Source organism: Phalacrocorax aristotelis, chromosome 4, assembly GCF_949628215.1.
Source record: "Phalacrocorax aristotelis chromosome 4, bGulAri2.1, whole genome shotgun sequence".
In the NCBI taxonomy this organism is placed as follows: domain Eukaryota; kingdom Metazoa; phylum Chordata; class Aves; order Suliformes; family Phalacrocoracidae; genus Phalacrocorax; species Phalacrocorax aristotelis.
This window is the reverse complement of record NC_134279.1, coordinates 22,267,469-22,283,759: the sequence shown is the minus strand read 5'-3', so window position 1 is coordinate 22,283,759 and position 16,291 is coordinate 22,267,469. Positions and strand designations below refer to the sequence as shown.

General features: G+C 42.5%; 1 protein-coding gene across 8 annotated transcripts in view; it reads right to left on the bottom strand.

Annotated features, from left to right (window-relative positions):
- The window catches only part of ADGRL3 (adhesion G protein-coupled receptor L3), a 520,031-nt gene that overhangs the window by 415,665 nt on the left and 88,075 nt on the right, over positions 1 to 16,291 (bottom strand). For all 8 annotated transcript variants that reach the window (XM_075090573.1, XM_075090572.1, XM_075090568.1 and 5 more), the window contains exon 2: positions 14,047 to 14,113. The gene's annotated coding sequence lies outside the window, so the exon portion shown is untranslated. The remainder of the gene's footprint in view (positions 1 to 14,046; positions 14,114 to 16,291) is intronic.

Genomic DNA, 16,291 nt, shown 5'->3' with positions numbered 1-16,291 from the left:
CCAAACTTCTGCTTGCGTAACCATTTGTATGCTTCCCTAATGGCATGTTTTTAACACAGTTAGGTAGATTAATTTTCTTTTATTTTTTAAATAGGGCCTTATGTTCTCCTCCCCAAAAATTTACTCAGGTCTACACACATTTCTCTTATATTAAGCATTCAGTACCTCAGGACAGGTCATCAGAGAGACAGTACTATCTCCACCCTTCAAGGTTTCTAGGATACAGCTCTACAAAGCCACCGCTGAGTTGGTCTCACACAGACAATAGTCCTGCCCTGACTGGGAGGACGGACCAGTAACCCCACAGATCCCATCCCACCAGCTCTACTTACCTGCCGGATCCTCCCATCCTGGCAGGAAACACCATACCCTACTTCTTTTGGAGCAAAGTGGTAAGACCCAAGTCACATACCAAGAAAGACAGCCCTCATCCATGAGAGACCAAGTATAGTTGTATTTTCAAAGTTCTGTAAACACTATAGGCATTAAAACTTCTATTCTGTGTGCATCCATATGCCTGCTTCTTAAGTTCAAGCATGCGTTACGACCCACTTCATGATTTGATCAACTAAATGCAACAGCAACACTCCTTAATTAGAGACATGCCTGAGGTAACCTACCCCACCGCAACAGGACCACCACTTCCACTGCCTCTAAGGTATTGCTTGAGCATAGGTTCAATAATTAGTCTCCAAATGCCCCAAACAAAAACCTTTTATGGCTCGAAGTCAAGATGCAACTGAGCCAACATGTTAAGCCCCACGCCTGCATCTATGTGCGGACTGAAAGCCACATGCAGCATAGGAAAACCTCTTGGGAAGCTCTGTGGATGAGCAGTGGACTTGTGTGCGTGTGTTTTGTGTTGTAAGTAGCTGCTATAAAGGACGGGCAAGTTTTTAACTCATGTGATATCCCCCAGCATTATATTATAATTGTCATGCGAAGGAGGATGCAATATCCTCAAGGCCTTGGAAAAAACTCAGTATATTTGTCTCAGAGATAAATGGCTGACAGGTATTTTTCCAGGGCTCCGTGGGGAAGTAGGGGGTAAATTAATTTCCTAATCCAAAGAAAAGACTTGGAGATTTTAATTTTTTTTCCCCTAACATGAACTAATATAAAAAAATTATATATAGATATTGGAAAAAAGCAATCAAGTTTTCCTTTTTGGTGAAACAACATTCTAGAAAGAAAGTCATTTTAGGTTAATTAAAATAAGTTACATTTGATGGAAGGAAAAAGCCTCACTTTCCTGTTTTCCTATTAAAACAGAGTAAAAGTTACAACTCTAAATGAAAGTCATTTTACACTAAAAAAATTATTCTGCAAATATCAAGAAGACATTCTGACATTTTCCAAATTATTTTTGTCTTACTTCCGCTGAAAAGAAAATGCCATTAAAATTGATGAGCTTTAACAGGCAATTTTATTTTGAAGAAACAGTCTTTTCTAAGAGAAAATTGTTTCAATGGAATTTCTTTTTTTTTTCTGTTTTGATCACTAACTAATTATTCGAAGACACTAGAGTTCTCTGATCCTGGACATATGACATGGATTATAGTGAAACCAGCTGGAGATTAAATTTCTAACTCACATACGGAGCTCATGACCCTCTTATGAATCATCACACCGTTTGTTTAATATTTAATGCAACTCTTAGTTACTCTGAAGAAAACGTTGAACAACAGGGGCCCATAAAATTAAAATCACACAGCAAAATCACAGCTACTTGGAAATCCTCTCTCTTCTTTGGGACTTCATCACAAATCTGTCTGATCTAGGTTCATTAAGTTTATTTTTTCACTCCCGAGATGGTAAGATAGGACGGACCACTAAAATTTCATATAAACATCTCTGATTACAGCTTGCGAGACTCAAGAGATCCAGCCTCGCCTTTCATGCAAACCTAGGCTCGGTAATATCTTGAGATTAAAAAGAAATATTTCTCAGTGCATTAGTCTACTGCAGTCTTAGGAAGAGTGGGAAATTAAAGCTGTGCAGCTCTAGAGATAATTTTTCTATCTTAAAAGCGTAGACCATGCACACTGAAAAAGTAACTGCCGTGATCTCTCTTTCCTCAGCTCCTTAACTCACCAATGGAAAAATAAATTCAGAAAACTATCAGTAGGTACCTATGGATCTCGATGAATGTAAACCTGCAGTCAGGAACATTTTATCTACCTATTTTGCCAAAGCTAAAAGAAATATACTTCTAAATGCATTTGCACAGCTTCTAAAAATTGCCATTGCATTAAGTGCTATTAAATGAATTGTGTGAGAAGTTTAAAGCTTCCCCCCACCTCATCATCCAAGCAAGGTCAGTGAAGTCAAGCCAAAATCCAGCTCCCATCCTGTCATCCTGCATCTGTCTTTTTGTTCAAAGACCTGTTTCCACTCAATACGAAGACATGTCTCACCTCCAGCTTTCAGACCAAAGCACAGATTCACATCCAATCCCTGACAGACATCCAGGAAGGAAAATCTCTTCACAGACGTGGTATTTTCTGGCATCAAGCATCCTTCTGTCTTCCCTTTTGGTCCGAGCAGCTCTCCCACTCCAACCTACCCTCACAATACCAACTAATTGCATACCTCCTTGCCCCTAGACATCTATTTCACCCAGGAATTGATTGATACAGCATTAGTCAGGTCATATAAGGCTCACGTGGATTGCTGCTAATAATTCAGCATCAGCAGGCATGATCGTTTAAAAGCTCCTTTTAATAACATAACGACTGGTTGAGTGGATTCAGTGCTAAAATATTGTGGAGTCGAGTCTTTGCTCAAAAGCAGTGCTCCAGGCAAGTCCCAAAGCATGGGCAGTGTTGATCACCTCATGCCAGATGGAGTTAGGTGTACAGCTGGAAGACATCGGTGACTGTGCCAGCTAGAAATGATGCTGCTGTTACTCCTTAGCTGCCGCTGTCCTGCCTGTGCAAAGCCAGTGGCAAGGGGTGTGTGAGCACTCCTCATCCTCTCCAGTGCAGGTTACTGCAGCCCATGCTGAAGGCTGCTGACACTGTCCTTAAGAGCAGATGAAAGGTTTTCTCATGGTCCTTTTTACAGTTCCACTGTGCTTTTTCACTCCTGCCAAAGCCAATGTCCATGTGGGCAAAATGGTTTTGCATATGCAAAGAGCCACAAGCACTGTGCATCTCCAAATCTGCATGTGCCACAAGCAGTTTATACATTTTCCAAGTGAAAAGCATGCAACTGCACGGCCTCTCTCTGCCTTAGCACCCAGCATCCTCTGAGCATTTGCCTGGCTGTAGACATTACTGTCTCTGCAAGCTTGAACCCATCTGAAGGGGTGGCTGTAGGCACAGAAATCCCAGGTCACCCATCTCCCTAAGCAGGGCAGCAGCAGCAGGGAGATACCCTCTTTCCATTGGAAACACCAAGCACCCACTCAGTGGAAAAACCAGGCACCTAAAGGAGATTTTTCTCCCATGAAACCACTTGTTGTGGGGCCCTTTGCCAAATTATGTATGTAAGTATAGACCTTCCAAGCCCAGCAACGCTGTCCTTGCCATCTCCCCCAACTTTGCACTCTGCATAACTATTCCAGCAGCACTTTCTTCTGTGCTTCCCAGCAGAATTAATTAATGTTTACACAGTACTTTGAAGATGAAAGTACTAAGCGACTGCTAAATATCAGGCCAGAATCTCAGCTGGTTTAAAAACTGGCATGTGTAGTGTGGCATCTGGGCCCACGATCACCCTGCCTCATTAAGAGAGACTCTGTAGACAATGTGAAGAAAAAAGAATAAAGAAGAATATATAAGAAAAAGAACACAGAAAAATAAGAATATATAAAAATATGTAGAAAAGCACCACTGATAATAACCTTCATGCTCTTCCCAGAGTCCCTCTTTCTGCAGGTGAAGAGTACAAATCTGCAGAGCCATGACACTGTTCTCCTTCAAACCTCCTTAAAATTCACCTCTGCTGAGATGCCTACAAATCATTCGGCACTGATTAGCCAGCTGATGTACTGTGACTTCTGCACATTACACTTACCATAACCATCCTTCTCTTAACATTGGCCCGCCCCATCTGTTTACTCAATGTGCTGCTTCTTTCCTATCCTCTGCCTTGAGCATTTGCAGGGTTTTTTTCTTATATATAGGTGCCAGGCCCAGCCCAGGGATACACAGATGCCGACAAAATGTATTGCCAGTCCTTTGCAGGCTTCATATAATACGGATGCGCAAAAGTTAGTCTCAAAGGATAAGCCTCAATAGGTTTAGACCCACTTACTGAGATGTGTGTGCTCCTGTATAAAGCTGTTGATCACGGAAAGCAAACCAGGAGATTCAACTCACGCACACGTTATACGTAAAGCAGCTGTGTGCTTTTCTAAAAGGCACTGTGCCGCTGCATTTTAAGGGCTAAACTTACTGCTTATGCTAGACTTTTTTAATAGCAGAAATTTCTCATAAAATTGTAACACGTGGTCCAAGAGAAAGTTTCATTGGCGAATCAATTTTGTCACTTGAATAAACTGCCACTGTTATGAGGGGAGACAAAATGACTCTTTAAATATAGAGACTGGCAAGAATGCCTTCCTCTGGGAGCTTGCAATAACACAGCTGGCACTGACAGGAGAGAAGGCACCAGCAGACTGCACGCATCTCATGCCGGGACACCACGGCTGGCAGGAGAAGCACCTCCATCGGCTGGATGTGTGCAGGATGAAGCACTAGTGATGAGCAAGGTCAGCTGAGGGTGACATATCAGAATGAGTCACCCCATTGACTGCAAAGGGACTGATGCTGTGTGGCTTGGATCTGGCCAAATCTCTTATCCCATCCACATGATCCAGGAGCCAAGCTCAGACTCACTTCAAAAGAAACACAGCTCTAGTTCTTTCAGTAGGAAACCATGCATGCAAAGGGTGTCGACACTCTTTCCATGGCCTTGCTAGACCTTATGTTTTCAACTCCTTAACTAAATCAGTTGCATGCGCTATTCACAGAGGCAAAAAGAGGAGACCCCTCAAGCCTCTCTTCCCATGTGCAACAGCAAGACTCTACTCACTCAAATGCTTAAAATAGTAATGCACTTTTAAGTAAAATGAAAATGTTACACCAAAAAGGAGTTCCCATGCTGTGAAATTCCAGTGAGTGTTACAAATCCCAAGGACACTGCCTTTGCAACAAGCCTTTTTTGTAAAAGAAGTAAAACCAAAGAGAAAGTGGACTGGCAAGCTCAAGTTTTTCATCTGTACTGCCTCGGTGCAGGAGTACTGCTCAAAACACAAGAAGAGAGGATGCCCCTACCCACTCAAAAAACAGTGAGTCTGCCCATATACACACACTGCCTGTAGCAGAGAGTCACAGATGCAACCAAGTGGGTTAACTTCTAAGCCTCGTGCCTTGGGCAAAGCTGGATATTTCCCCATCTGGCTACAGATCTTCCTTACCCCTCTAGTCTGTTTTGTGCTCCTGCTTTCCGACTGAACCCTCTCGCCATTGAGACACATCCCTTCTGTCTCTTCAGCGTGACTCCGGCTGATGCTCCGCACTTGGAGCCTTAATCTCTAGAGAGCTGGGATGAGATTTTCAGAAGCACTTAGTGTTGACCTACCTCCGCTCCAAATCAGTCTGATCATATTAGGTTAACTATATTTAAATTTGGCCATGTATATTTTGTCATAATAAACTTACCCCAAAGGAATGCTGCCGCTTTAAAACAAGATTACTAGACCTGTGACTATATTTATGCACCTCAATAAGGAATATGATTTTCCAGTTCCAGTTCTGTGGATTTTTTTTGGAGCACAACGAATATTTAGTACTGGCAGAACAGAGGTCAATGCAATTATATCCTACATCTTAAAAGGAAACGGTTCCCTCTAAATTCAGTGCTAAAGAAGTGTTGCACTGGAGACCTTAAGGCTCAAAACTCCAAAAACTAACACTTAAAATTAATAGAAATTGCAACCCAGCCAGAATGCACTCTTTTTTTTTTTTCTTTTCCCCCCCCAGCATCTGTGAACAGCTCTGCACAACCAAGACCCAAATACCAATATCGGACTTCATCTTTCATTTCCTTCTCTTTTTTAACAAAAAAAAAAAACCACAAACAAACACCTGCCAGGCAGTGAGTGTTTCTAAATGGTACAAGAAGTGACTGTCAGCTGCCACCAGATCTTTTCCAACACACAAACAGTGGAGAACCGCTTCTTAACTTAGCCCGTATGGCACCTCCAGAAAGACCAAAGTAATAGTTGGAGAGTTTTGGCCATGAAGTTCATACAGTGTAGGACTAAATGCACACTTATAGACGTGTTGGTTTTTTTTTTTTAAATTAGTATGTTGAACCTTCTTCTGCTGCATTTTCTCTTTTGATATATATATTTTTTTTAAACTGAATCCATAATTGGTCTATCTAAATGATTGACAGCGAAGGTGAAGGAACAGCCTGTTAGTCTTGACTGCTGGGGTAATGAATAGAGAACCTGACACGTTAAATTTCTTCGCCTCCAATTGGAATTATAAATTATAGACTTCTTTTACATTATCATAATACCAAGTTCATCTTAAAAATAGAATGATTCCTTGGGGGTGTATTTATAGTGAAGAAATACATATCTAATGCCGTACTTAGCATATCTTCATACTTTAATATAATTGGATTGATTGTTCCAATTTTGTTCTTATTTTTGGAAATTAACAAGCAGAATCAGATCATCTTACATTTTTCAAAAAGTCCATCATTTTGCTTCGGCAGGACATTCTGAAATTTTCAAAAGCTGTCTGCATCTTAACGTATCCTCCTGCTCTCCCTACAGCTACTTGACAGGTTGCATCTTTGCAGCTTGGCCAAGGGTCACTCTACCTAAGTCTCTAACAAGCTTTGCAGGGAGCGGCACTGAGATCTGAAGAAGTCTGTGGGAACTAAAGTTACCATCCCATGAAAACCCTTTAATTTGGCCTTCATCCCTAAGCAAACAACTTCTGTGAAACAAATCATCGAGTTCAAATTAATCAGTTTGTGTGAGAGCAATCACAGCCCATCAATAAAAGCAAAGCAATAAACCACAGGGAAATGCCTCCAAGCCAGACACAGTGCATTTAAACTCTCCAATTTATTTTGCATGGGAGGGAGGGGAGAGAGCTCTTAAAACTTTTGTCTAAATTAGACTTAATTCAAATCATGCTGGTACGAAACCTCAAGGCCCAGCTCCTAATAGCAGGGTAACTGTCTGTGGAAGTGCAGAGAATATGAAGATAATCTGCATTGTGGGATGCCAAGAGGATGGGGGTGCTGGGGAAAGGGTAGCTGCGGTCACCCTGGCCCCAGGTCCTCTCCTCCATCCCAAAGTATACCTGGCAATACATTCCTTGATCTGCCCCAAAGTCCTGATAGCAGCTGGGGTGGCTGCTAAAGTCATGGCGGAGTGGGATCAAAGGGAGATACCTTGGCCGCAGTGCTTTCCATTCCCCTGGATTTTCTACACCTTTAATATGCCAGTAATGCCGCTTCCTATTAACTATTCCACAGGAAAAAAAAATCATCCTCAAGCCATCTGCACGATGAATTTCCCTACAGCTCAGTTAAGTGCTGCCTGCCTTCAGTTACATTGGTGTGCCTCGATCTTATGAGATGTTTTGAATTTCCAGGACAGTTTCAACATGGGGAGAGAGGAAGGGACAGGGAAGAACAATACACTTCCAATCAAATTTGGCACCGTTCAGCATTTCTTTCACCTCAGAAAAAAAATCCTCTTAAGACACAAATAAATGTATCTTACTAAGTTAGCAGGATCTTCTTCTAATAGTGCAGTTAGGTTTCATAGGAGATAGGCCTCTGCACTGAGATTAGAGTCTCAGGGCATACATAACCACTTAATATCAAACACACTTCTCTCAAATTAAGGAAAGCATCTGTCATTTCCACTGTTGACACTGAAAAGGTGGTGTTTTAAACGCTATGTTAACATCAAATCCCAAGGGACACCCTGAGCAGCACACACACACACACACACACACCCAAAGACAAGCCCCTTGCATGAACTCCTCCTTCAGGCAGTGAAAGGGGAATTGCAGGACAAGCACTGCCAGGGAGCATCACTTGCACAGGAGGAGGCAGCAAGACCCACAACACTGCAACAAGCCCATTAATAAGTCACGGCTAAAATGCCTGAAAGACTTTGAGACTTCACCTCTTGCAACCAGGTAAGGAGCCTCTGCAGTGGTCCCATCCCATCCCGCTCTCCCACAGAGGTCTGGAGCTCACCCCCTCACTTTACAGCCCTACTTGGTTCAACGCGTGTGGACATACCTGTGCATCACCTACCACTCGGCGGATTAGGCAGAAGCAGCTTTGTTTTATTTCAATTACTGCGGGCTTGGTAAATTGTAACCCTTATCCATCAACAGGATGGTCTTCATTAGTCTGTTCCTCATCATTTAACATGACTATAAGCCATCGCCAAACAGATTACACTCACTATTCCATTAATATCCTGTATTCAGCAAATGGGGAGGAAATTGTATTATTCTGGTAACTGTTTAATGTTTGCCACCAGACGCATGACGCAAATGTGCCCAGGAAATGCTTACTTGCCCAATGTCACCTGATGGATAAGTCCAGACACCCTATTCATTTGCAAGGAAGCCACAAGAAATAACTGCAAAGAAAGTAGAGCTGCCGCACAGAGTAAGAAGAAAATGAGCTAATAAATGCTGACACACCATATCCTAGCATGCAAAGCAATGTTTTATTATATGCTTTAAAATTAATATGTGCTATTTTGTTGGTATCAACATATGCTCGAAATGCCTGATTCTCCACACTCCACAAACCCGACACAGCGACAAAATCGAACCCCACCACCAGCACTTCATCACCTATGCGAAGGCACAGAACGAAGCACCCAAGCCCCCACCCTTTGTGCATAGCCAATATTAAAAGTGGCATGAGCCATTTTCTTCTTGTCAAAATCAGTTTTCTCATCCAGCTCCCACAAGCCATGTTTACATTTCCCTAGAATAGTTTTTCCCTGTCTCCTGCTTCACCTAAGTATAACCTCTCAGCCGTGTTACTGGCCTTAATTTAACAAAAAAAACCCCAAACTCCACCCCCCACCAAAAAAAAAAACCAAACAACCATAATACCTGGACTACAGCAGTTATGTTTCCACTTGGCTCCTTCTGTAACCTGAGAAGCAGCATCTCCAGAGCACAACTCGCATCGCAGTTGCGATGGACACCTTCTGAGGGTGTCCATGTTTCTCAACCAACCAGGAGGGCAAGGCTTTTCTTGCAGGTGCCCCGGGAGAGATGTATCCTCACCCAGCTGGAACCCATTTGTGATTTCCCTGGTTTAGGCTCCAGATGGCGGACAGGAGGATAGCAACAACAACACTCAGGATTGCACAATTTCCAGCTTCTCCTCAGCCTACACCATTTAGTATCTGGAACATCTAATTATTATTAATTGCACCTAACTGTAAACTGTCAAAAAGATGGGGGAATGCACAAATAAACTCTGGCACATCTGCAGCTTAGCCCCTGCTCTTCAGCTGTGTTCAGCTTTACCATGCAAAGTTTGACCCATCCATTTTATACGTGCTACAACCGAGTTTTGCAAAATCCATCAATCTGCAAGCCTTGGCAACAAAACCAGCCCAAGAGATGTAAGCGGCAATCTGAGAAGATACTCCCCAGGAATTAGATTTTGTAAACAAACATTTCAGCTAATTGCATTCTTGTTCTCAGTGCAATGAAGGCCCCATTTAGCCAAAGCATTTGTCTATGGAGTTCAGTTTCTTCCATTTAATGAACACTGATCCTGCCTTAGCCTCGGCTGGTATACCATCAGGATCAACATGAAATGCTAATGGAGAACGATGCTTAATATCATTTCAAGTGTTTAAGTTACAACCGCAGCTATTAAAGCAAATCCATTTTACCTGTTCCTCCTCAGGCTCCCCAGCGAGACAGATTTAAAAGTTTCCGTGGGGAGAAGTGATTCATAAATGGCTACACAGATCAAGAGAAGAAAGCCTTTCACCATTAATTACAGCCAGCATTTTCCAAACCGAAGCTGGTCATTTCACAGGCACAACGCGTAATTAGCAAGGCTCATTTTATTTCGTCGCCTTCACAAATTAGTTCACTTTTTAAAAAGCAAGGTGACTGCCTCCAGCAGTAGGGATAACCATGCCAGCCAGCCAGCAGGCTTCATGCTCTGCTTGTACTCCACAGCAGAAAAATCCAACAGGTTTCCCAGTTTTCAGTCTCCCTGCTGATTCAATGCAGAAATCTGTGTTGCTTGCTGTGGCATCCCTAACGTGAGACTTGTGGTGTACCCATGTAAGATGATCACTGCAGCCCTGTGAATCTAGCTCTTCACAGTGAGAAAAGGTTCCTTGTTTTCAAACTTCCTCACTGCCAAGCCAAAGCGCAAGACATGAAATAGCCACAGCAGCCAGGAGGAGGAGGAGGATGCTTCCTACCTCTCATCCCTGTAGAGCAACTGCAGCGGGTCCTACCCCAGTTGCATCCATGGCATCCTTGCACCATGCACTTTGGGGACATCACGGAAATAGCAGGAGGGGATGATGCATTATAAGACATGCTGGTCTTCACTTGCCCAGAGAGAACACACTCAGACACCATCTGCATTTTAAAGCGGGTCTGTTTCTTTCTTCCCATGGCTCCGACTGCCCCTCAACCTCTTTGAGGAGCAACTTCTCCAAAGCAGAGGCTTCCGGTGGATACGCCTGCCAAGAGCCAGTTTTGAACTAGGCACCCGAAATATCGGTCGGAGCCCCCCGGTGCTCGCCAGACGGAGCACGCTGCTGGCAGCTATCATTGGAAATGCTGAAGTTATCCTTGTGCAGATTTTAAAAGGCCACTGTTTATGCATGTAAATTCTGAAGGGCATTAGCGGCATCGCTGACACACACTGACAGCCAGCCCAGCTCCGGGAAAGGAATAAGCAGCAGCAACTGCCTGAATAATTGATGTGCTTTTACTCTGCCCCATGGCCCAGTTATTACATTGCTCACTCTCTTCAACTGCCTGTGGTTTCTAAATTAATTAGAAATCTTAATGTCATGGCCAGCTGGTTAAAAAAAATAAAAAAGGCACCGAGAACAAAAGAAGAAAGTGCTTCTCATGCCCTTGAGCCTTGGGATCTCTTACTTTCGCCTGGCCACACAGGGAATAAAAGCACAGTCTCGATTTCTGAAGCTTCGGACCCCACTCACCAATGCTAACAACAGCACAGCATGAAATCCACTCCACCTGCAAAAAGCCCCCATTTCATGGGGCTGAACACCCCCACCAAGGTCACCTCTCCCATAAGATGGGGCAAAGCCTTTCCTAGGGGATAGCACACACACGGAGCAGTCAGCATCATTTCAATACAATGAAATGCATCTGATACATCCCTTGCTCAGCCACTGCAACCTAGTGCCGTGCGGTACCAAATGAAAGGATGCCACTGAATTTGGAGGAATTACGGAACTCGCATTTGTCCTGCTCTTATCATCAACAGAGCTAAAAGACTCTGTGGGATCCCTTTCATAGGCTGAAAAAAAAGAATTGCGTGCAACCACCTGACAGAGAACAGGAAAAGCTGACAAAAATGACACACTGATCAAGTATAACAATGTGAGCGGCCATTTCTTTGCTATATACGTGCCCTTATTACTTACAATATTTCTTATGCTTAAACTTTAAAACAATGTCTACAGCTTTTAAGAAGCCCAATGGGAATAATTCCCCTGTTTGAGCCACATGCATTAAAGCGCGGGTAGTTTCATTTCAAGTCCTTGGAAAGCACTTAGCCATGATGAATCTGGGGGTATTCTTAGTTTCTTACTTGCAAAAAGAAATACTGATTTTTAAAAAAATCTCTTTACAACTGTACCAAAAGCATAAACAAACAACTGGATTTGTTGAGATAATTTTACATTGCACAGATAGCTTGGACTAATATTTCACCTTCTTATAAAAAGGCAGTAAAATACCAGTGAAACTCAACAGTGCAGCTCAGTCTTTCTCTTTGCCAACACATCGCGTCTTACTGTAATTTGCAGGATACTGAGGGGGAGAAAAGAATAAATCACCTTTCCACTATTCCCCTTGGGAAATCCATTATTTTAAAGAAATCGGATTTTTCAGTTTTTCTTTAGGACACGGATAAACCAACTTATACTCAAATCAAGTAATTGTTTGAGTCCCTACACCTCCTGTACATGTTAAGTGCCTGAACATCACAGTCCCAGTGCAGAAAAATGAGCTGGCGATGGTGACACAAGGCTTTACAGAGTTCTAAATGACACTGTAAATCCTAATGGAAATATCCAACAAAATGAAACCCATTCATTAGCACATGGAAGGTAATTCAAAACATTATGAGCCTAAACTACAGGAGAGTGTGGTTCTCTAAAAATTTAATGCATTTTGATCAAGCGTTTATTTGCTCCTAGAGCTTCTCCCTTTATCTGCTATTTTTCCTCTCCTGTCATAATTTTGCATTAAATTGATGCATGCAGAGTTCGCTATGAAAAAAATACAGAGGGATCAAATCAAGTTGCAAATTTAAGCCCTTTCAGTGTGTTTCAACATCCTTCCTGAGAACTGAGATGGCACTCCTATTTGTGGGGTGGGAAGATAGGCTTCCAGCAAATTGTAATGCTGATACATGAAGAAGGCAGCATTGGTCCACCCTATAATTTGTTTGCATTTGTCATCTTGGCTTATATACTGCCTCTAAAATGCACGTGCTACTTATCAGCAGTATGGCACTGCAGATGTAGTGAACACAAGATGTCACCCACATGCATTTTTCAAACCCAAGAAATGAAATGAAGTGTCTCATAAGAACATGTTACATGTTCATACAGAAGCTTTCCTGACCACTGCAACATCTCCTATCTGCATCTCTTCGCATCTGTGTTTTTAAATCTCGTTATGCTTGCTTTGCTATACTCAAATGTAGAGACCTTCGCATCATATATTTCTTTTTGCTTTCCATACTGTAGCATCTACATACATTTCTTCTCGCTTTGAAGTTATTGTATTTATTATTACAAAAACTAACTGAAAGGCTCAACTCATGTAGGTTCCCCTAGGTTACCCACAGTAATAATGAAGCCAAGCACAGGCTTTAAGGCAGACGTGGGGTCCTGATCCCTCCTCTGGACCACCATACAGCTGGAAGTAGGTACCAGCTGAAGCAGGACTGCCACGTTTCAACATGGCCATGCCCTCCTTGCCCAACTCCTACATCACTTGGCTCCACAAAGGAGCAAAGTGCAAAATCACAGGCGCGCTCACCCCTCAGCCTTGGAAAGCAGGTAGAAGAAAATACAGGAGATGGCAGAGGTATGGAACAGCACAGCTTTCCTTGCCGCCTTTTGGAGCCTATTCTTTCAAGATGCAGCCGCCAGCAAAGTGGCTCATGAAAGTTTGATGAGCAGCATTTTGTTTAACACCAGCAACTCAGCCACAGCCCTGTTGCTGCATTGCCCAAGCAAAATGTCACAACCCAAGAGGATCAAGACACTCAGCTGCAAGCGGCAGGCTCACAGGCAGCAGAGGAGCTCACAACTTCTGGAGCAGGCTGCACCACCTCATAAGTTACCCAGTCACGGAAACAAGGGGAGGCTGCTGCAAGAGTGATGAACACTGAGCCTCCTGTGATACTTGCCCCACATGCTGCAAGGCTGTGCTAGGTGGTCTTGCAAATATGGGGAAGTCCACAGCCTTTCCTGTTAGCACATATAAACTTTGATTTTTTTTCCCCCTTTTACCATTTTCACTTCTACGTGCACTGAAAAAATTCACAGTGTGTTATTCCCTACCATTTCGCTTCAGCATTTTCATGCTCTGCTGCTCTGTTCCCCTGTTCCCTTTCCATAAAGGAACATTCTCAAGAAACAACTGTGCCTGCATAACTGAAAACACACAAAACCCATATGCAGAGATGGTGCTGTAGGTTCATGCAATGTGATCAGGTCAAGGAGCTTAATATTTTAGCACAGCTAACAAATGAGGCTAGAGTATATGGTCCAGTAATTACCTTTGCTTGTTCTTCAGGTGCTAAAAATCCACAAGCTATTTTTTGCAGAGTACCGAATTCAGCATTTCTGGAAACAAAGAGAGAAAGAAAAAAATTAAAAACCATTTATACTTGCCTCTGAGGACTTACCAGGCACTCATGAACTTTCTGCCATACATGCACCAGAGGGTACAGCAACGAACAACTTGTTTTGGTCAACAGATCTGATTTTAAAAAGCCTGTAAGAATTTTTACTCTCTCTGATGCACATCTCCATACAGGAAGACATAACCAACAATGGCTGAATGAAAATTCAGTGGAAGCTATCATTGCCAATTAAAAAAAAAAAAACAAGCCACTTAGATATACAAGTAGATATCAAACACACGTGCAGGTATATGAGTGTCTCTTCACCATAACAGACCCCAGTGTGATCCGCATGAACTGTTGTTATTCTAGAGATTTTTAGAGGTTGCTGCACCAGAATAATAAAGTATCTAGTCTGAAAACAATGTAAAATAAATTATGATTGTAAGGATGTTAATTCCTGTTGCTCAGCAGCTATATCTTAAATTTCCTCCGTCCCCTTACATCTTTAGTATTTTCTTCTAACTATAGTGTTAGATGCTAAATGTAATATTAATTGACAAAAGCATTAAATGCATGGATCCAGGTCAGCCTCCTGGAAGTGTTGGTTTTATTAGGATTAATTACACAAGAAAAATTGCTCCTTTCAATTCGGATTGCTACTGATGAAACTTTGGTGGAAAAGAGTTTTGTCAGAGTCAAGCTGGACGGCACAGGACCCCGGAACCCCATCCTGCCCCAATTAAACAATTAGAAAATAAAATAAAAAACCCATGCAGGGGAAACAGCAATGAGTCCTCCTGCCTGAATTTTGCTCCCAACATTAACTACAAGCCCAGCTTGTTTTCTGCAACCTGTAGGGGAGAACACAGGTCATTTCATTTGAAAGAAGTGTATTGAAATTAAAAAATATAAAGCCTGATTAAAATAGGACCTAGTGTTATACTGTGGCCAATTGCTCCAGTTGCAGCGGCGGGTCCCCAAGCCTTTCCTACCAGGGACTGCAGCACAGCTGTCCCCCTGCTGCCACGGTCACACACCCTAGACCATCCTATACCTTAAAAACTTTGCAGACCAAAAAAGTGGTCCTAGGGCTCTGGTTTCACAGCACAGCTGATCCAGAATAGTCCTACTTTAATCCCTGATGCCAAAAAACGAAAGTTTTATCCCAGCTCGATGCACTCCTTGGCAGGTACTCCCCTGACAGTATGAAAAGAAGGAGGCTGAGGCATTGGTCCTCAAAGCATAATTCATCTTATTTATGTCGTAAAGGAGCAATCGCTTGCATTCAGTAACCTTGGAAGTCAGACAAGTAAATTAAAACTTAAAACAAGGCTTGAAAGTCCAGCATGCGTGTTGCTGGTTGAGTGATTTCTCTCTAATAGGCAAGTATGGATGCTCTGGAAGAAAAACAGACCTATTCCAGGTTACCTGTCAGCAAAATTGCCTCTGCAAGCAATAAGCCGGCTTTGGACTACCTAAGAAATTTGCAGGCAAACTTAGGATAAGACCAGCTATTTTTTCTCACTGTACAAAAGAAAAAGTCTCCATATGTTAGCTGTTTTCAGCCTTGGATTTTGATCAAATATATCATTTCGGTAGGAAAAAACACTTTTACAAGTGCAGAGCAGACCAGGCAACACCTCATGAGGGCATCCATATACTTTGTTTCTAGGAAAAATGCCATTTGTTTAGACGACTCCACTCGCGTTTTATAGCAAAACTTCCACCTGTTTCCAAGAACCTTTTGGAAAATAACTCTGATTTGATAGCAGCAGTATAGAGCAGAGAAATGGTAGTTTGCCTGCTCTGAAGAAGTTAATGTTTGTCACCCATTTCATTGCAATTATTTTAAAAATGAAATTAAAACAAGATCTTTGTTTCATTTATGATACCCCAGATTTCACTTCTGCTTGGAGCGTAAAGGGCTAGAGATAGCACAACATACAGTGGTTTAAGGCTCTTCTGTGTCAGTTTAGGATTCAGCACATGCTCTCCTCGCAGCTCACCTGTATTTTATCATAATGTGAGTGTACTGACTGGTAAATCTTTCTTGCCTTCCCTCCCCAAATGCCAAATATATAACCTTGAGCTGGCCTCCGCCATATGCTATTTCTATGCAGATTTCAAATGTAATTTGGGCAATTGCTGTTCTTATTAAAGAAAGAAGGGAACAATA